This window comes from Nicotiana attenuata, unplaced genomic scaffold (assembly GCF_001879085.1).
Source record: "Nicotiana attenuata strain UT unplaced genomic scaffold, NIATTr2, whole genome shotgun sequence".
NCBI lineage: Eukaryota > Viridiplantae > Streptophyta > Magnoliopsida > Solanales > Solanaceae > Nicotiana > Nicotiana attenuata.
In genome coordinates, this window is record NW_017671338.1 from 245,242 (window position 1) to 267,264 (window position 22,023).

General features: G+C 40.9%; 1 long non-coding RNA gene across 1 annotated transcript; it reads left to right on the forward strand.

Annotated features, from left to right (window-relative positions):
• The first annotated feature begins 496 nt into the window (after positions 1 to 496).
• On the forward strand, positions 497 to 2,873 carry LOC109207646. The gene is made up of 2 exons (XR_002065042.1): positions 497 to 1,243; positions 2,568 to 2,873. It is a non-coding gene; the product is annotated as an uncharacterized LOC109207646 (long non-coding RNA).
• Positions 2,874 to 22,023: the final 19,150 nt, after the last annotated feature.

Sequence of the window (22,023 nt, forward strand, 5' to 3'; positions counted from 1 at the left end):
GGAAACGAATTCAAAGTATTAACTCTAGAAAACTAATAGGTTTAGAGAAGAAGAAGAAAATAGAGGAAGAATGGAACTCCATTTACACCTCCAAGCACCAACCCTCTCGTGCTGACTTCCTTCCCCAATTCATATTTCGGATTGTTCTGCTTACCAGATTTTTTCCACTTCTATTTCATTGTAACTGGGTAAATAAGATTTGTTTAGATAAAAAGGGATTTTTCGAAGTTCACATCGACTAAAACACTAAAAAGATACAGTAGGCATACTTAGTGCATGCGTGCTTGCTGTAGTCTTTCCAATGTCTACCTTCCCAGCACGATAATCGTAGGTAGAGTCACCGGGTAAATAGTTTAAGCTCCATAGGTAGGAGTAGTAAATAATTTGGGCCTGGGCATAAAAGGGTAAATAGTTTAGAATTAATAGGTATAAAGTGAGATTTTCTCTTTATTATAAATCTTGTAGTCCATTTTTCTAGTCTTTGGCCCAATTCCCTAGCCCATAATCCCTAGTCCCATACCCCTAACCTAATTCCTACCCCTATATATAGTATCTAATACCTAAAATAAACCTACACACCCTAGACACCAAAAAACATTAGATCCGCCGTTCCATCTTCTAGACTACAAAAATCCTAAAGCTTCAGCACCAAGAAAGGAAACGAAACGAAGAACACAAAAAGAAAAGGACATCAGTCCTTTGAATTCAAAAAGAAAAGGAAAAAAAAGCACACAAAAATACACAAAAATAACGCACCCAGGGACACTGAAAAGGATTTGAGCGCTGTTACCCCATGGATCACGCCTTCTTCTTCTTCATGAAGAATGCCTAAGACCTCAAAAAAAACACAAAAATGGGGAACTGATCTGCCGTTTGGACCCATCGAGAACCCCCCCTCCGTTCTGCTTCTTCTTCTTCAACCAAACAACACTGATCTCCGCCCGAACTCACCTCTGAATTTCAGTCCAACGACCTTCAAAATACTACTGTTTCAGTCCAAAATCTAGCTCAAAAATAGCTGAAAATAACTTCAAAATCAGGTGGAGTTCATCTCCGTCGTTTTGGTTTAGTTCAAGTTTTCCGGTGAGCTTCGAGTCGTCGAAAGTTGCTGTCCGATTCTCCGTTCAGTTGCACGTCGATGTACTGTTGTTGTCGCCGGTGAGTTTCCGTTTAATGGTTCCGGCTCCGGTCAGAAATTCACTCTTGTTTGAATTTTGAAAGAAGCAGTCAAGTAATTGCAAAGGTCCGACTCTTACTTTAGTTCTTGAATGTTTATTGTGCGATTTTGCCTAATATCATGCTTAGTATGGGATATATTGCTTAATGCTCTGTTTAATAACGTCTTGGTACTGGTTTGATCCCTGTTGTTCTTGTTGTGAATTGCTCTGTTTTAATGACGTATGGGTACCAAAAGCCACTGTTGTTCTTGTTGTTTAAGTTCAATATGTATCTGGATGAGTTTATTGGCTTAGATGAATTTGTAAATTTCTGTTGCAATTCTTATTAAAGGATACTGTTTAAAGCTTCTTAATTAACTTTTAGTGATAAAGTTTGTACATGTGCAACAAACAGAATTTGGTTATGGAAACACGAGAGGTGTGACAGTTGAGACACGAGAGGTCGTTTCTTGCTGTCATATCATTTGCTTCATTGATATTCTGTACTCTGTCCTGTTCATGCATATTATATCATGCCTCAGTGTCGATTATTGTTATTTGGCACATCATATCATTGTACAGGCTAGTATCATGACATTTCGAGCCCGTGTGTGTGAGGTTGGAGAGTGATGACTGAGTGAGGCCGAGAGCCTGATATTGAGTGACAGTATGGGATCGCGCTGCAAGCCGCAGCGAGATATTGAACATGCCTTCGTTGGCTTTGTTATAGCGCTTGGGCTAAAGAGAGAAGCCCCTACGGAGTCTTTACACCCCCAGTTAGCACAGTTGATGATATTGAGGGATGGTTATTCCCTCGACATGGATCTTCTCCGAAGCATTTATATTTGGAGATGGATCTTCTCCACAGGCTGGGATGGCCTTCCTCGGTATTGAATGACTATTGTCAGTGATGTGTATATATTCCGGGATGGATCTTCCCTGGGTCTTGTGAGCCATATACAGTACCGAGTGGTTGTGAGTTTGTTATTGATATTATCTGGAGATGGTTCTTCTCCGTAGGCTGGAATGTCCTACCTCAATACTGATTGATTGCTATCAAAGATGTATATATTCCGGGATGGATCTTCCCTGGGCCGTATGAGCCATATACATTACTGAGTGGACGAGCATTTGAGGTTGTGGGCACATGAGGCACTCAGCATGGTGCATTTCTATACAGCATGTGCATTGACATGTAGATGTACCAGAGTTACACTACTTTACCTTGTTCATACTTGCTCCGTTTTACTGTTCGAGCTGTTTATTTAACTAAAAGCATGCATACGTTTCTGTACATTATTTCTGTTATCCTTGAGGAGGTTAAGTTCGTCACTACCTATTAGTCCAAAGGTTGGACTTGTTACTTACTGAGTTTGTGTACTCACGTTACCCCCTGCACCTCATGTGCAGATTCAGGCACTTTGGATCCAGTGGCGGATGTTTGATCGATGCTTCTGACTTAGAAGATTATTGAGGTACCTGCACAGCGTTCGCAGGCCGTGGCTCTCCACCTTACTTACCTATTGTATTTCAGTTGCTCCCTTAGACATTATAGTAGACTATGTATGTTCATTCGACGCTCATGTACTCAGTGACACCCCGGTTTTTAGCTAGATTGTATTTATTCTTGGAATTTCTTATGTTTCAAATAGTTCTTTAACTGTTAAAAGCTTCCATAAATGTTTTCAAACTTAATATTATCGGGTTGATTGTTGAGTTGAAGCTGGCCTAGTTTCACGATAGGCGCCATCACGACGAGTCGAGTTTTAGGTCGTGACAAGTTGGTATCGGAGCCTAGGTTACATAGGTCTCACGAGTCATGAGCAGGTTTAGTAGAATCTCGCGGATCGGTACGGAGACGTCTGTACTTATCCTCGGGAGGCTGCAGAACCTTTAGGAAAACTTCACACTCTTGAATTCTTATTGTGTGACATTGATTCAGCTTGAAATGTAACTCTTTGAATTCCTTCCACACATTCGTGTGCGCGCATGAGCACTCAGTATAAGCTGTGCACCGACGACTTGTGATTTCTGATCGAAGGGCAAGATGTGATTTTTGTGTGTTGATGTTGGGTCAGTCTGGAGGACTTGAGGCCGGATTTTGCTTATAGCTTGAGTGTTGAGGCATTGATTGTATGGGCACGTGCTTCTAGATTAGTATGTTTGGTAGTGTCCTTATTAGTGGAAGTGATGACGGGATGGCTATATGGTGAGTATGATGTGACTGCGAGATGTGTTCATATAAATTGAATGTGACGAGAAGGGTCTACTTGAGGATAGAAGGAACTATTAGGTACTTGATTTCCATCTTGATTTGATGTATAGCCCCGAGTTATGAGTGTGTGAAGGATCTTTTCATGTGGTCTAGTTGGGGAATCGAGTAGATTTCATATTACGATATGAGTTCAGACTCTGGAAGATTTGGTGATTGCATGATGTTTATGGCGGTGGAAGGGTATAGAGAGAAGTTAGTTTGAGGCGGAGCAGGTGGGTTATCTCCTGCGGAGTGTTCTGAAGTGGTGTGAATCATATGTTGTTTGTTGAAAGTCCTCTTTTACCAGTGAAATATATGTGTTGCAGTTTGAGCTTGGATCGCGTACGGGAGTTGTCTTGACTGTTACGAGGGTGAATGCGAGAATTGCAGGTGATTTAAAACACTAGGTGGTTTGTGTTACATGAACTTATGAAGGGTTTAGTTGAATCTACCTATGGTATTATGGCAGAAATAGAGTATGGACATTGTGAGTTTTTGGGTGTTTTGGTCTATGGCTTTGAGCCAAGTGGGGGAGTCCGCTATTGATTAGTTGATTGCACAGTTATGTGTTGTATTGGTTTCAGTTTGAGGTATATTACTGAATCAGTTGTGCCTTGCGGGGGTTGAAATCGAGGATGGCTCGAGTAAAGGAAAAATTTGGATAAGGGTTGTGTTATGCTTTATGGTCATACGAGAAACGTTGAATGAATTAGTTGTTATTGTAAGGGATGTAACGGGTATGAAGTAGGATATCACTCGGTTGCTTAGAAGGATGGGTTACTTCTTTAGGTGTTGCTGACAGGGAACAGGTCGTTCGGTTCGTTTGATCAGTGTAATTGAAACTTGAGTAGAGTGGATGACTCCCAAGAATGGTTTTAATGGATTCGAGACTTATATGTAATAATTGGAGATCTCCAAGGAGGTACATTTGACCAGAAACTGAGGTTTACATTGGAGAGTGTTAAGACTCGTGGCATTTCTATATCATTATGGATTCTACACACCAGTATCAGGAAGGTGAAGGTAATGGCTTTCGATTTGCAGGAAGTCTCTTCAGGGTGAATATTTTGAATGTGGTGCTTTTGGGAATGTTTAAGAGATTATTCATCGTCTTAGGAGCCTTAGACGGTGCAGTTTCATGCTTGAGTCTCGTGTGGTGAGTCTGGGTTGAGGATTGCGTTATTATGGCAAGAGGAAATATCACTTTGAAAGAAATTCACAAGTAACTTGGATAAATGGGACAACTTGGTAGTAGGCCGGACATGCATGGTAAGAGATATGATTAGTTCTTTGGGTGCTTATGAGGCAATGAGTTTCTACAGGTCTATCGCGGCAATGCTCTTGGGTTTTCGGTTGCTTGCGTGGCTTGGTTGAGTTTGGAGGATTCAGTTCTGACGGTTTGGTTTTGTGCAAATGGGATTCGGGGAATTCTTGATGGTTTCTACCACGGTTAGAGGTGTATAATTTCTACTGGCTTAAGGAGCATGTGATGTATAACAATTTTCCTCTAGATTGGATCAAATGGAAAGTTCTTGACTAATTGAGTACGTAGTTGCTTATGGATCGGAATGGATTACGGAGTTTTCATATTTGACATAGGATGGCATGGTATATGCGATATGTTGTGAAGGGTTGAGATTGCATGTATATGATCACAGTTCATTTCTGAAAGGAAAGTCATAAATTCTTAGGCAGCACGGGCAGTTTAAGATGATTAGGCAAATGATATTTCTAATTGATGTGGCTTGAAGAGGGCATACATTTCAGGAAGGGCAATGTGATTGAGTTAATGATACATCATTGGTGTTGCGGCGCTCTCTTGTTTGATCGACTGCTGATATTCATATTTGCTGGTGGCATAGAAGAATTTTAGGAGTATCCCTCGTGAAGTGATGGGTATTGGAGGTGCGTTATATCTTCAGACGGTGGAATTGGGATCGGATATGGTAATTCGTATGCTATGTGGATTTGGAGACTGGGAGTTCTCATAAACAGGCCATGTTGCGGTTGTGGGTCGCGTGTGTCGGCCTTGTGTGGTGACTATCGGGGGTTTTGAGACCCGAGTGGATCCTTTGTTTCTTAGATGTTAGATCTTTATGTGGTATTGGGTATGGACTGGTTGTCTCCGTGTCGTGGTATTCTGGACTGTTACGCTAAGACGGCAACGTTGGCTATGCCAGGGATGCCACGGATTCAGTGGCGAGGTTCGGCAGATTATGTTCCTAGTAGAGTGATTTCATCTTGAAGACCCAGTGGATGGTTGGGAAGGGTCGTCTTCTTACTTGGCCTTCGTGACGGATTTTCTGGATGTGGTTCCTGTGGCTGGGCATGCCGGCGGACAGGGTTATGATTTCGGTATTGATTTGGTGACGGGCACCGTATCGTATGGCACCGGCGGAGTTAAAGGAGTTGAAGGAGCGGCTTCAAGAACTCCTTGGTAAGGGGTTCATTGGTAGGCCAATATGGGTGCGTGTTCTGCCTCGAGTTGGCTTTGTTGACTCCGAGTGGTTATTGTTGAGAGATATGTTGATTCGATTGTTATTGAGTTTATTTGTGTTATGGAGTGATCTATGAGTTACCTTTCAGTATTGCAAGGCGTTATGATTTGTTGGTTATAGGCACATCTGGTGCGGTTCTATTAGGTTTCAGAGTGGAATTCGAGCGGGAAGAGTATTGAGTATTGCTCGGTGGATGGCGTATCGGTTGTGTCCTTTCGGGTTTGTGTGGTGTTACGTCATTTTCTTCACTGTGGTTATGATGATTTGCTTTTGGTACTAGACATCAAATTGCGTGTGGTTGTTGATTTTGAGCATAGTGACTTGAGGTGTTTTATGTGGACCAGTATTTGGATAGGGTTGCGCGTTGCAGCAAGATTATGTGGAGGTATGATCTTTCGGGTTAGATTCGTATATTCTGGTTCTACGAGGTGTGATGGGTTCTTGGCATGGTGTTGTAGTGGTACTGAGAGCTTGCAGTACAGCTCTTTCAATTGAGTCACTTCCCATGATTTGAGTATATTTGAACTGTTGCTAATTGGTGCACGGGTTGCACGGGTTGTGAATTGAGATTAGATTGATGTGTCATGGCACTAGAGGAGTCGTGTTGGATGAGATGAGGTCATTGAGATCTAGAATGAATACTCTCGGATTCGATTTCAGCATGTTGAAAGAGTAATATCGATGTTCGGTTTAGAAATTTACTATGGTTCTTGCCAAAGGAGAGGGAGCTTCATGAATGGTTGATTTGAGGAATGGTTATGACTTTCTGCGTATTTCGTTCATCATTAGCAGTATACGAAAGTGTTGGAATAAGGCTTTACTTAATAAGAGGTTTGTCGTCGGTATTCGGTTATTTTCAGCAACTGCTGTGATTGGAAGTTATCGCTACGAGTGATCGAGTTATGTGGTATATCATGTGATTACATCTGGGGTTACAGACATGGGTTGATACAGTTGGTTCGAACTTATTCAGTATATAGGTGTGAGATTCTGATTTTATAGATAAGTACGAAATTGGAAATTTGGTTCTAAGGTTCATGGGCTTGGTTGAATTGCTAAACTTCAGCCATGATGCGTTATCAGACCTATATGGGATAGGGTGACGTGGGATCACCCCCGGGTATGTGCTTGGTAAGGTTATACAGCAATTCTTTGGCTTTTGGAACAACTCTGGGCACGTTCGAGGACGAACGTATGTTTAAGTGGGGGAGGATATAACGACCCGACCGGTCGTTTTGAGCATTTGCACTTTGCTCGCCAGTTCTCCAGCAAGACTAGCACCGTATGATGTGTTATGACTTATGTAAATCGTTGGTTTTGTTTTTCAGGATGATCGGAATAGATTTGGAAGAATAATTCTCAGTTTGAAGCTTTATATTTGAATGGTTTGACCAAGTTTTGACTTTTTATTATATGATCTCAGATTTGGATTTTTATGATTTGGTTAGCTCCGTTAAGTGATTTGGGACTTAGGAGCGCGATCGGAATATATTTTGGAGGTCCGTGGAAGGTTTAGGCTTGAATTGGCGAAATTGAAATTTGGCATTTTCCGGTCGGCATTGGAAATTTTGATATCGGGGTCGGAATGGAACTCCAGAAATTGGAGTAGGTCCGCTGTGTCATTTGGGACGTGTGTGCAAAATTTCAGGTCCTTTGGACGAGGTTTGACATACTTTTTGATCGAAATCAGAATTTGGAAGTTTTGGAATCCTTAGGCTTGAATCTGAGGGTGATTTGGTGTTTCAGGGTTGTTTTGAGTGTTCCGAACGTTTGTATTAGTTTGAATGGTGATATGTGACTTGTTTGTATTTTTGGTTGAGGTCCCGGGGGCCTCAGGATGATTTCAGATAGTTTTCGGAAAGGTTGAACTTGAGAAATTGCAGCTGATGTTGCTGTTTCTGTCATATTCGCATCTGCGGATTGGGGACCATAGGTGTGAGCTCCGCAGGAGCGTAGGAAAGATGCAGGTGCGTGGAGGACCACATGTGCTGCTTGATAACCGCATCTGCGATGCCGTAGGAGCGGTGAGGTGACCGCAGATGCGAGGCCTGGTGAGATAAGTGAAATCCGCAGAAGCGGATGTTGTCCCGCAGAAGCGGAAGCACATGTGCGCTTATGGGATCGCAGGTGCGAGAGTGCTGGGCAGAGAGTATAAAAAGTCCCCTTCGCGATTTTTAGTCATTTGTTCATCATTTTTGTGCAATTTTGAAGCTCCAAGCTGTGATTTCAAGAGGGAATCAAGTGTTGATAGAGAGGTAAGCTATGTGGGCTTTATATCTTGTGTTTATGGTGATTATTTCATTGTTTAACGAAGGAAATTATTGGGAAAAAATTAGATAAAGAGTTGGGAAATTAGGGCGTGAAATTGGAAAGCTTGGAGTGGTGATTTGAGAGGCCATTTGAGATCCGATTTTGATGTTCTTGGTATGTATAGACTCGCGGGAGGATAAGGATTTTTAGTGATGTAATTTTTATCGGAATCCGAGGCGTGGGGCCGGGGGTCGGGTTTGACAAATTTCGGGATTTGTGTAGTAATTTGATTATTCTCATGTGGCTTTGCTCCCTTAGCATATATTGATGTTATGGTTCTGATTTTGGTTAGATTTGGGGCATTTGGAGGCTGAATCGAGAGGCAAGGGCATCGCGGGCTAGAGTTTGGCTTGGTTTGAGGTAAGTAACGCTTCTAAACTTGGTTCTGAGGGTTCAAAACCCCGAACTATCTGTTCTATGATTACTATTGAGGTGACGCAAATGCCAAGTGGCGGGCTTGTGGGCGTGCACCATGAGAATTGCGGCCTGGATCATTCCATGGTACCGCTTTGTTACTCTTTCTTGCTGATATCTGTGTTGTAATTATGTGATTAAGTTAATGAGCTTCAAATCATGCTAATTATAATGTTAAGGCTTCACGCCAATACTGTTGAGACCCGAGAGGTCGTTTCTTGTTGTCATGTCATTTGCTTCATTGATATTCTGTACTCAGTCATGTTCATGCATATTATATCATGCCTCAGTCTTGATTATTGTTATTTGACACATCTTTTCATTGTTCGGGCTAGTATCATGACATTTCGAGTTCGCGCGTGTGAGGCTGGAAAGTGATGACTAAGTGAGGCCGAGAGCCTGATATTGAGTGACAGTATGGGATCGAGCTGCACGCCGCAGCGAGATATTGAACATGCCTTCATTGGCTTTGTTATAGCGCTTGGGCTAAAGAGAGAAGCCCCTCCAGAGTCTTTACAGCTCTAGTTAGCGCAGTTGATGATATTGAGGGATGGATCTTCCCTGGACATGGATCTTGTCCGAAGCATTTATATTTGGAGATGGATCTTCTCCATAGGATGGGATGGCCTTCCTCGGTACTGAATGACTATTGTCAGTGATATATATATATTCCGGGATGGCCTTGTATGCCATATACAGTACCGAGTGGTTGTGAGTTTGTTATTGATATTATCTGGAAATGGATCTTCTCCGTAGGCTGGAATGGCCTTCCTCAATACTGAGTGATTGCTATCACAGATGTATATATTCCGGGATGGATCTTCCCTGGGTCGTATGAGCCATATATTGTACCGAGTGGACGAGCATTTGAGGTTGTGGGCACATGAGGCACTCAGCATGGTGCATTTCCATACAGCATGTGCCTTGACATGTAGATGTACCAGAGTTACACTTCTTTACCTTGTTCATACTTGCTCTGTTTTACTGTTCGAGCTCTTTATTTAATTGAAAGCATGCCTACGTTTCTGTACATTATTTCTGTTATCCTTTAGGAGTTTGAGTTCGTCACTACCTATCAGTTTAAAGGTTGGACTTGTTACTTACTGAGTTGGTGTACTCACGTTACCCTCTGCACCTCGTGTGCAGATTCAGGCACTTTGGATACAGTGGCGGATGTTTGATCGAGGCTTCTGACTTAGAGGGTGTTTGGATGGGCTTAAAAGCTGGTCAAACCAGCTTTTAAGCACTTTTTTAGTTTTTGGAGTGTTTGGCAACAAAAATAGCTGCTTAAAAAAAGCTAAAAAGTGCTTAAAAAAGCCAAAAGCAACAAGTTGGCTGACTCCAACTTTTTTGATTTTGGCTTAAAAGCCATTTTAGTTTGACCAATAAAATTACTCTCTTGCCCTTATAAGTTTTTATAATACCAAAATTACCCTCTTCTTTCCTCTTCCTCTTCAGTTTTCTGTACTTTTCTTCAAGCAATTGCCCTTATATTTTTGTCTTTTTAATAAGAAAAAGTGCTTACCACCACTTGTTTGCCAAACACTTCAACAACTTTTTTTAAGTTTCAGCACTTTTATCCAAACATGTAACTGCTTATTTATAAAATAAGCTCCAGCACTTAAAAGTTGCTTTTAAGCACTTGTGCTTAAAAGCCACTTTTTTAAGCCAATCTAAACGGGCTCTTAGAAGATTATTGAGGTACCTGCACGACGTTCGCACGCCTTGGCTCTCCACCTTACTTACCTATTGTATTTCAATTGCTCCCTTAGACATTATAGTAGATTATGTATGTTCCTTAGATGCTCATGTACTCAGTGACACCCTGGTTTTGGGCTAGATTGTATTTATTCTTGGAATTTCTTATGTTTCAAGTAGTTCTTTAGCTGTTAAAAGCTTCCGTAAATATTTTCAAACTTATTATTATCGGGTTGATTGTTGATTTGAGGCTGGCCTAGTTTCACGATAGGCGCCATCACGACGAGTCGGGTTTTGGGTTGTGACAATGTTTTTGGTTGTGGATGGTAAGCTTGAAAGTTCTTGTATAATTTTTGACGAATCTGATGCTTAGTCGAGAAGAATGTGTTGGATGATGACTTTGAAATGGATATTATTCGAAGTTAAGTTTCAAGAGAGAGAAAAAATCATAAGCACACATATTGAGAAATCAGTAAAGGGAACTAGTCTTGAAGTAGGGTCCCTATAGTTGGGCATGGTTTAAATTAATTAGAGGGAATAAATTATTGACATATTCATCAAAGCATTGAACATGGTTTATTTGAAAAGAATATGCTGGAACTTGGTTTGATAAATCACATATGTGCTTGCTTGAGTCTTCCCTCAAATGATTGGCTAGTATGATCTTTCCTAATCTTATACAGTAAAAAGTATGCACTCAGACCATGATACAACAATTCTCACAATGGTCTAATAATGCTATCATTCTTGTCAAAGAAAGAGAGTCATTGCAAACAAGTAGAGAAACCTGGTTCGTCAGTGTTCCGGTATGCATTCACTTACTCTAGATTGCATTCATATTTTGCTTGCAAAAGTCACATAGTCCAGTCTAAACTCCACTTAAAAATATATCCTTTACCCAGAATGCCCAAACTTTTTAAAGTCGTAGCCTCACACGCATCTTAAGTTTTGTCAGCCATAAAACATGAAAGCAGAAAAAGATATAGATACAAAAGGGGGATCAAAATTTGATGTTCAAAAAGAGCATTGATCTAAGTGCACAGAAAATGATGCACATACTGAGGGGAAACTAGAATTTATGATTGAAAAATATTGAGTTGAGTGTTGTTAAAAACAAAAAAAACAAAAAACAAAAAAAAACCCAAAAAAAAGAAATGAAAAAAGGAGAAGAATATGTGTTTCCACAAAAGTGAAAGTGGATGTTGTCTAATTTTGCGTATATTGAAATGTTATACACTTAGCCATCTATAGTGTTGCAATGAATGGAAGGTGAGTCCCTTATACTTGTGCAAAAGCTTTTTGTGTTGTGTATGGATAAAGGGGCATCAAAAGAATAAAAATCAGTTCCTCAGCACCTCTTCCAATAAAAGGAGGATTGAAAAGAAGAATGTGAATACATTATTGTGCAAGTTCACTAGAACAAAAATGGTGAAAGGAGGAATTATTATTGTATTTGAGAAAGGATAAACGAAACACTTTTCATAATTTTCGAAACACTTGAATCTGGACCTTTACATTATTTCCTATGAAATAAGTTCAATTCCCTTTTGATCGTGTGATCTTTTGTTGAACAATCATACATTTTAGTTCTATTGTGATGTTGTAGTGCTTAACTGTTATATTGCAATTGGTTTTTGAATAATGTGATTCCCGCTTGCTTTGGTTTCACTACTTTTTGCTGGCTAGCATCCTTAGATTGATGTTCTTGACAGTGTTTAACTTGATTATTTGTTGTATAGTCCCAGCGGCCACAGAATTGATATTACATGTTTGTCATACTGTTAGATATTGATATATTTGATGATGCCAAAAGGGGAAAGATGAAAATATGCACAAAAGTGGTACAAAAATCCAACTTAGCCTACTTTCATATAATCATGTTCTTAAGTGTTATGTGTGAATTGTTGGAAAACAAAACATGCATGGATTATATGGGGGGTTTGTGTATATTTGTTTGTCATCATCAAAAGGGGAAATTTTTTTGAAAATTGATGAATTTTGATTTTGATGATTACAAACTTGGAAGATATATTAGGTTGGTAGAAGGACCTGGTGAAGGACCTGGTTCTGTTGGGTTGGCCTTGCAGAGTGACACTTAATCTTAGCGGGAGTAGGATTCACTTTTGAGAGAGATAATCTCTTTTCGTTGTTTTATGACCTACTAACCACCTAGATAATAGAGAATCTTGGTAAATCTTTATTGTTAACTTGGAGACCAAGTTTGTAAGGAAGTAGAGTCAAAACTAGATTTATTTTAGAAAAAGAATCATATTTTTCCAATAATTCCTTTAATCTCAAGGGTTAGGAAGGAAATCTTTAGGGATATATTTAGCATAAAATTGTAAAGCGACGAAAAAGTTTTGTTAAGTATTATGTTCTCGCTCAAGATCTAAGTTGGACACAAAGGTGTATGAAAACTTATAGAATACATAAATCTTATGTTTAGAAGGTTGAATGGATGGTTATAAGAGGAGAGAAGTAAATTGGAATACATTGGAGTTGTTTAAGGGATGAAAATGACCTTAGTCGCACATGACCTAAGTTTCAATGAGCATATCTATCAATATATAATGAATTGAGATTTGAGCCTCATATCAAAAGAACACCTTTGAAGTCTAGTTTCTAACACTTCAAATCTTTCATCCTTTTGATATTCCTATAAAAGGTTATAGGTGCTTTACTGAAGATTATCCTGTCAGAAAAATGGGCCGGTTTTTTTGGCGCCCAAAGGGCGCCTGGCACCAATCAAAACGCCAAAACCAGAAAAATTTTTATTTGGACGTCGCGTGTGCCACTGGGCACGGATTGTGACGCCCAGGGCGTGAAATTGAGATAAAAGGGACGGGGAGAGAGAAAATAGCTTCAATCTTTAAAGATTAAACCTCCCCTCTCAACATTAAATCATCTAATGGTTCTCATACTACCTAACCTGAGTTTTCAATGCAATTAACTTTAACATACTATTTTCAAACATCAATTCTAACAATATTCCATCTCAAAATCGCTATATTCTCAACAAGAACTCAAGAACAAGGTCTCTGTGCTAACCTAGGGTTTCGTGATTCGTGGTAAGTTAGGTTTATGGTTGATATTTGTTCCTATAAACTACCACTTAAAAAAGATACATAGATTAATGATGAACCCTAGATTGAGAGAAGAATCAGACCTAGGGTTTCCAAATTTTTGAAATCTTGGAACTTCTAGTATTGTCTTGATGTAATTGTGTATAGATTAATTTAAGAAGTTGAACCTTTTGGATAGAAGAAGTGAGGGTGCTCAAAGGAAGAATTAAGGTAAGTAGAGACAATGGTTTTACTAAAGTTGTCTTCACACAGATCACGCCTTAAGTATTTGTTGGACTGTATAGGACGTTACCGTGGGCTCTGAATGGAACGGCTCGACTCACATTATTCATTAGAATTGTTGAAAAGATCTTAGATGATTATCATGGTTAATAACTCAAGAATAGTATGTTGTTCCGTAAATCATGCCTCATGCAATCATGACTTGCATATATTTCTTTAAAGTATAAACTATTAAAATACATGATTTTATGGAATGGTTTTGATGAGAACTGTGAAGATATATCGTTATTTTAAATTTTTTGATGCAATAATTACTCAGAAGAATATTTTGGAAGTTTTCTTAGATCTCTGAGAAGGGTTCATAGGCTCTAGTGGTTTATGTTACCCCAAAACTACTCGTGCCAGAGTAGGAGATTAGTGTACCATTGGTTTGGGAACTATAATAGAAGTGCCCTGGTAAGGCACAAGAACGCGAGCATGCTATGCACAAGAACTGTGAGACACCACAGGAATAGGGTCTAGGCGATCGGGCTAGGATCGTCCACCATACTGATCATATGGTGACATTTTCAGAATAAGAATAAGAAAGAATGCCGGAGTTAATGGAACTCCCCAGTAAAGAAAAGAAAAGAAAATTCTTTACAAAATTTACAAGGATTCTTTCGAGAAAGTTTATATATTTATCTAATTGAATTTTATGGTTTACTCAGAAAAGAAGAGAAAAGAAAAAGAAAGAGAAAGTTTTTATGAATGACATCAAGAAGAACTTTATACTAAATATATGAGTTGTTTATTTCACTCTTCATCAAAAGCTTTTAGTATTTTCTTTTATCATACATACATACTTGTTTTAGAGCCTCATTCCAGTTTTAGCAGGAGGATTACTTTACATACTAGGTACCGTTGTGGTGTACTGACGTTCTCTTTGTAGGAACCTACATTAACATACGTCAATGTAGGCACGTATTTTGCAGGTAAGCAGACTACGAGCCAGGATATCCTCCTCCAATTATTAGTAGACTTGGTGAGCTCCATTTTGGTTCATGGAGTTCGTTGATTCCAGAATATTGTCTTATTATTCAGCATTTTTTAGAGGCTTTATAGACAGAGTCAGAAAGAGTCATGGGTGTTCACTTTGTATTATATTTGTTTTTCAATGTATTTAAGATAACAGATGGAACTTCTTTCCAGAATATTATTTCATTTAAAGATTCAGAAAAAAATTTCCTTTAAATTGTATTGAATTATTTCGAGATGCATTGCACAATAGAAACAGAACAGAATAGAAAAGACAAGATGGTTCGCTCGGTCAAATTAAGGCACCGAGTGCCAGTTATGACTTGGTAAGAAGTCGGGTCGTGACAGTATACTAGTATGTAGCTAACGAAGAAATCTTTTATCATTAACCCATACACTTGATGTTGATTTAATCAATCAAATAAAGTAGCTAGTGAAAGTATAAGAGGGGGGGGGGGGGTGAATTGTTTATTTTTAAACTTAATTGCTACTAGTGGACTAGTTTTCCAATTAGTCGACTAGATGTAATAACTTGATAACAGTAAGGAAAGAATTTAAGGCGCAGAAATTAAATGCAGGAATCAAAGACATCGGAATTTTTATACTGGTTCGGATTCAATGTGAATCCTAGTCCAGTCCCCTTGGGTTGCAAGGGAGTTCTCTTTCAGTGAATGAGTTTCTTCGAGTACATAGAGAATGGTATCCATGAGTACTCCCTAATCTTTGATATTCCTCTAATCTTGGATGCTTTCCTTGATATTCTTTGATTGATTCCTTCGATCTCGTATGCTATCCATGAGTTCCTTGATCTTCTCTGATTGATTCCTTCAATCTTGAATCCTATCTATAAGTTCCTATACATAGAGCAGATATATTGTTTGCATCATTAAAATCATATCTAACAATCTCCCCCTTTTTGATGATGACAATATATATATATATATATATATATATATATATATATATATATATATATATATATATATATATATATAAACAACAATTGACTTCCCTGTATTTTACTCCCCCTCAATGAGAGCAGTTGACTTGTCCACGGTTATAGTTGCTGGTGCTCTTGTAGTCGACTTCTGCTTTACGGGATCTATGACTCCCCCTCAAAAGGTGCCAATCTGCTAACGTGCACTTACCCTTTAATCGACTAAACTTTGTGTACCTGTGAAAATACATACATATACCCTTCTCCCCCTTTTTGACATCAGCAAAGAGGGAATAGAATAAGCAGACTATGAAATAAACCAGGATTTATAGCATGATATGCAAAAGAGTTATAGCAAAAGCAACAAAAAAATTGTCCAACGACTGATTCTATAGTCCAAAAACAACACAGCAAAAAAATTGTCTTAAACATCCACATTAACGACGCACAAAGGAGGTAAGAGTATTGCAGATCGTCTCCTTCGGTTGGTCAAAGTTGGCATTGGCTGAAACAGTCATTCCATCAAGCCTGTCATGAACCTCCTTGAATGCCTTGACAGCGTTTTCTCTTACTCTAAGAACTCCAACTCTTATCTTGGAGACATCAAACCCTATTTCTTTGGAGATGGCATGAATGTCACCAATAGTGGACTGAGTGGCAATGAGAAGATCTTTGATTGCAGAGTGTTGATTGTCAATGGCACGAAGCTTTTCAGCAAGGTCAGGATCACTGAGGCTAGGATGGGAAGGAGAAGGATTGGGTTTGGAATCTACTGGAGCATGCTTGACTTCACCTTCTTGTTTCTTAACCCATGAGCCTTTCACACACACATACCCCATACTTGCAAAAGCTCTGGAGTTGTAAGATTTCGAAATAGAGATAAAGGGATATGCAGATAGGGAAATATTGTGAACTTCCAGGATGTGAGTGATGGCCATAACATAGGGTAGACTAGTGGGATCTTCTGCACTTTCAATCATAAAGTTAATGACTCATGAGGATAACTTGATTTTGAGTTTGGTCACAAGACAATAGACAAGAAAGGTGTCTCTTTGAGAGAAAGTGGAGAAAGAACCAGTGCAAGGAAACAGAGTGGTTGCTACAATATGAGCCAGGACTCGAGTTTCAAAACTAACATCACTGGTGCCTAACTGGTTTGGGAGGGATTCAGAAGAACACTCAGCAGTACACCTTTTAGCTTGATCAAAGGAAATTTCAAAATCATCAGGCCAGGTATTTTTGAATAGCATGGGGAAACCAGAACATTTACACTGAAAGATTGAATCAAACATGGCACAATCAAGAACAATGCGCTTTCCTAACACAAAAGACTCCAACTTAGTTCATAAACTTAGGCGGAGGAACGGAAAGGAACTTTGACCACCCTTGATAAACGAAAAGATCTTTTACCTTACAGTTTAGGGCTTCCTTGTCGTCAAGATCCACTACCCTTCCATGAACAATGGGCTTGTCTTTCAGGGTGATGAAAAAATACCTATTTGGAGAATCCCAGAAATTTAGGTCTGACTCTAGGGAACTAGAAAGATCTATCTTGGATTTCTTTGGAGTGGAGGAAACCGGGGGTCTTCCATAGTGTGATGACCCAAAAGGTCATCACTTGCTTTTAAATTGAATTCTGTGTTCTGAGGCCTTAAAATCCTCTTTTATCTTTGCCTCGATTTGCGTGCGCAGTCCGGGCGTGTAGCCGGAAAGCCTAAAGGAGAAAATCTATGAAAAATGATAAATTTTGACTATAAAATGAATTAATTTGACTTCGGTCAATGTTTTGGGTAAACGGACCCGGACCCATGATTGACAGTCCAGGAGGGTCCGTAGGAAAATATGGGACTTGGGCTTATGCCTGGAACCGAATTCCGAGGTCCCAAGCCCGAGAAATGAATTTTTAAAGAAAATTGTTTTCTGAAATTGTTTAAAGGATTTAGAAATGAAATTTGATTAGAACATGTTGGTATCGGGCCCGTATATTTGTTCTGGCGCCCGTTACAGGTCTTATATATGATTTAAGATAATTCTGTCAAGTTTGGTAAGAAACGGAATCCGTTTGACGTGATTCGAGCCTAAATTTGCAAAAGTTGATGTTTAAGAAGTTTTAGATATTTCATTGATTTTTTAGGTTTAATTCGTTGTTTGAGAGGTTATTTTGGCGATTTGATCGCACGGATAAGTTCATATTATGTTTTTGAGTTAGTACGCATGTTTGGTTTGGAGCCCGAGGGCTCGGGTGAGTTTCGGGTAGGTTTCGGGGTGTTTAAACTTAGGAAAAACACTGCTGTTGCACCAGTTCTGGTGTAACCGCACCTGCGAGTCGAGCACCGCAGGTGCGTAGAGTGGGTCGCAGGTGCGGTCCATTCTCGCAGAAGCGGACAATCTTCCGCAGATGCGGTTCCGCAGGAGCGGGTCCTTTTCTCGCAGGTGCGGCCCCAGCAGGGCCTAGTCATTTCCGCAGAAGCGACCATTTTTCCGCACGTGCGGTTGCGCAGATGCGACCCATGAGCCGCGGATGCGGAAGTCGGATAGTGAGTCTTTTAAAACATAACTTCAGCGATTTTTCTTTCAAACTTTCACAAAAATAGAAGAACTAGGGCGATTTTCTCAGGAGATTTTCTTCCCAAATCACAAGTAAGTATTCATTAACTGATTTCTTTCAACTATCTAATGTTTTTCATCAACTTTATCAATAATCCTAGGGTTTTAATGGTAGAAAATTGGGGAATTGGGTAGAGTTAGGGCTTTTTGATTATTTGGTAATTTGACCTCGTTTTGGGGTCGGATTTCAAAACAAATTATATATTCGGGCTCGTGGGTGAATGGGTGATCGGGTTTTAGTCCGGACCTCGTGTATTGACCAAGCGGGCCCGGGGTCAATTTTTGGGTTTTTGGAAAGAATGATTGGAAAGCTATAATTAAGTATTGGAATGGGATTGTTGAGCATTTATTGATGTTATTAAGTCGATTATGTCTAGATACGATTGATTTGGAGCCGAATTCGAAAGGAAAGTCAGTGTTTGAGGATTGAGTTGGCCCTGGAAGTTCGAGGTAGGTGTTCGGTCTAACCTTAGCTTGAGGGATTAGGAGTTGAGTCCTATTTGCTTATTGCTTCTTGTTGAGTAAGACGTAGGTGACGAGTATCTATACGTTGATGTCGAGCATGACCGTGAGTCTTAAATTGATATTGTTGTGTTCTTATATGATACTACGGATGCTTTAATTGATGATTCTCTATATTGAGCAAGGATTAAATTTCTTCTTGTGGGAATTACTTATGAGTTGAATGTTGATGTTAGCTGAGATGAATAGAGGTTGAGTTAAGATTTGTTATAGTTGATTCTCCCTTGCCGGGACGTATTTACTTTTATTGCTAATCCCTTGCCGGGTTAGTGTATTTTATTGTTGATCCCTTGCCGGGATAGTCTAGTTTATTGTTGATCCCTTATCGGGACTCTTGGTATGGTTGTTGCTAAAGGTATATGAAAGTATGGATTGGGTTGCACGCCGCAACAATACAAAATATGGATCGGGTTGCACACCGCAACAACATTATATTATATTGGATCGGGTTGCACGCCGCAACAATATTATATTAGATCGGGTTGCACGCCGCAACAGTGGTAAATATTATATTGGATCGGGTTGCACGCCGCAACAGTGGTAAATGTTGAGGGATCAGGTTGCGCGCCGCAACAGTACTATTATTGTTTTGTTGTAGATTCTGAGCTGTTCTCTCGTATTTCTATTAAGTTCCAGCTGGATTTGACATTATCCCCCGTAGCATGTACCCCATCCCATTTAAATTGTTTATTTCTATTTATTTTCCGATGTACATTATATAACTGCACAGGTTTATCTGGAGTCTGGTCCTAGCCTCGTCACTACCTCACCGGGATTAGGCCAGACACTTACCAGCACATGGGGTTGGTTGTGCTGATGCTACACTCTACACTATGTGCAGATACCGGAGCAGCATTTGGACAATAGTACTTGGGAGCCAGCCTTCGTCCATCCAGAGATCCTGAGGTAGTCCTGCAGGCGTCCGCAGGCCTGGCGTTCTCTTCTATCTCATTATGTACTCTGTTTTCATTAGATCTCGAGACAGATGTATTTTTTCAGACTTTTGTTGTAGTAATCTTAGTCCATTCGTGAATATTGTGACACCAGATTCCGGGTTGAGGCATATATTGGCATTTCTATACTGATCTTAGTATTTAATGTGACTAAGTCTTCCGCTTGATTTCATCTTCCGCAAATATTTTGATGTTGATTACCTGTATATTTTAAGTTGTTAAAGAGGATTAAAATGAATGAACTAAGATTTCTACATTTCGTGGCTTGCTTAGCTTCTACGAGTAGGCGCCATCACGACCCCCGAGGGTGGGAAATCCGGGTCGTGACAAGTTGGTATTAAAGCTCTAGGTTACATAGGTCTCACAATTCATGGACAAGCTTAGAAGAGTCTAAGGGAACGATACGGAGACGTCTGTATTTATCCCCCGAGGCTACCGAGTTAGGAAAACTTCACATTTGTTCTTTCTTGTCGTGCGGTTTGGTTTCTCAATGTTAATTGAATTTCTACTCTGTTCTTTCGCAGATGGCGAGAACATACGCTTCCTCATCCACCGATCAGCAGCCCGAGCCCCCAGCAACAGCTCCCACGAGAGGCAGAGGGCGAGGCCGAGGCAGGGGCAAAGCTCACCCCAGAGCAACAGCACCAGCGGTGGAGCCTCAGGTTGATTTTGATGATGAGGTTCCGGCCCCAGCAGTTCCGGTGGGCCTAGCTCAGGTCCCAGAGGGGTTTATTGCTACCCCAGTTCTTTAGGATGCTCTGGTCCATCGAGTGGGCGTTATTGAGAGTGTCAACCGAGCAGGATTACTTCCTGTAGCACCAGCCGTCTCTCAGGCTGGAGGAGGAGCCCAGAATCCTGCTACTCGCACTCCGGAGCAGGTAGCTCCCTAGTTTCAGACTCCAGCAGCTCAGCCAGTTGGAACAGTTCAGCCGGGTGTGATAGCTCAGATCGGTGATGGTGCAGCTATGTCTGCCGATGCTTTGTGGAGGTTGGACAGGTTCACCAAGCTCTTCACTACTACTTTCAGCGGTGCATCTCCTGAGGATCCCCAAGATTATCTAGACAGCTGTCATAAGGTTCTCAGGAACATGGGCATAGTGGAGACCAATGGGGTCGATTTTGCTACTTTTCGCTTATCTGGATCCGCCAAGACTTGGTGGAGAGATTATTGCTTGGCCAGACCAGCCGGATCACAAGCTTTGACTTGGGAGCAGTTCACTCAGCTATTTCTAGAGAAATTTCTCCCCATCACTCAGAGAGAGGCATATCGAAGGCAGTTTGAGCGTCTGCAGCAGGGTTCTATGATCGTTACACAGTATGAGACCAGATTCATCGACTTGGCTCGTCATGCTCTTATCATACTTCCCACATAGAGAGAGAGGGTGAGGAGGTTCATTGATGGACTTATTCAGCAGATTCGTCTTCAGATGGCTAGAGAGGCTACAAGTGAGATATCTTTCCAGGAGGCGGCTAATGTGGCCCGGAGAGTTGAGATGGTTCTATCACAGAGGGGTGGTTATAGGGAAGACAAGAGACCCCGTCAGTCAGGCAGATTTAGCGGTGCCTCGTCTGGAGGCAGGGATTCGTATGGTAGAGGCCATCCTCCTAGGCCCTTTCAGTCAGCACTTCAGGTTTCTCACGGTGCTTCAGGTGGCGGTGGTTCTCATATGCGGTATTCTGATCAGCAACCCTACAGTGCACCACCAGCTCCTATCAGTGCACCGCCACTCCAGAGTTTTCGTGGTGGTCATTCAGGTCGCCAGGGTCAGTGTCAGTTTCCTCAGCTGCAGCACTCAAGAGGATGCTATGAGTGTGGTCAGTATGGTCATTTCGGGAGGGCTTGTCCAAGATTGATGGGTACTCAGTCGTAGCAGTAGGGTTCCCGTGCTATGGTTCAGGCACCAGGTGTTCCACAGCCCGCCCAGCCAACTAGAGGTGGGGGTAGAGGTGCTAGAAGTGGAGGTAGAGGTCGTAGAGGTGGAGCTCAGGCCGCTAGAGGAGGAGGCCAGCCAGCGGCAGACCGTCCCAGAGATGTGGTTCAGGGTGGTGGGGCCCAGCCCCGATGTTATGCTCTTCCAGCCAGGCTCGAGGCTGAGGCTTCCGTTGCAGTTATTACAGGTGTCGTTCTGGTTTGTGATAGAGATGCTTCAGTGTTATTTGATCCAGGGTCTACATAATCCTATGCGTCATCTTATTTTGCACCGTATTTGGTCATGCCTAGTGATTCCTTGAGTGTCCCTGTATATGTATCTACACCGGTGGGTGATTCTATTGTGGTAGATCAAGTCCATCGTTCTTGTATTGTGGTGATTGGGTGTCTTGAGACTCGTGTAGATTTGTTGCTTCTGGAC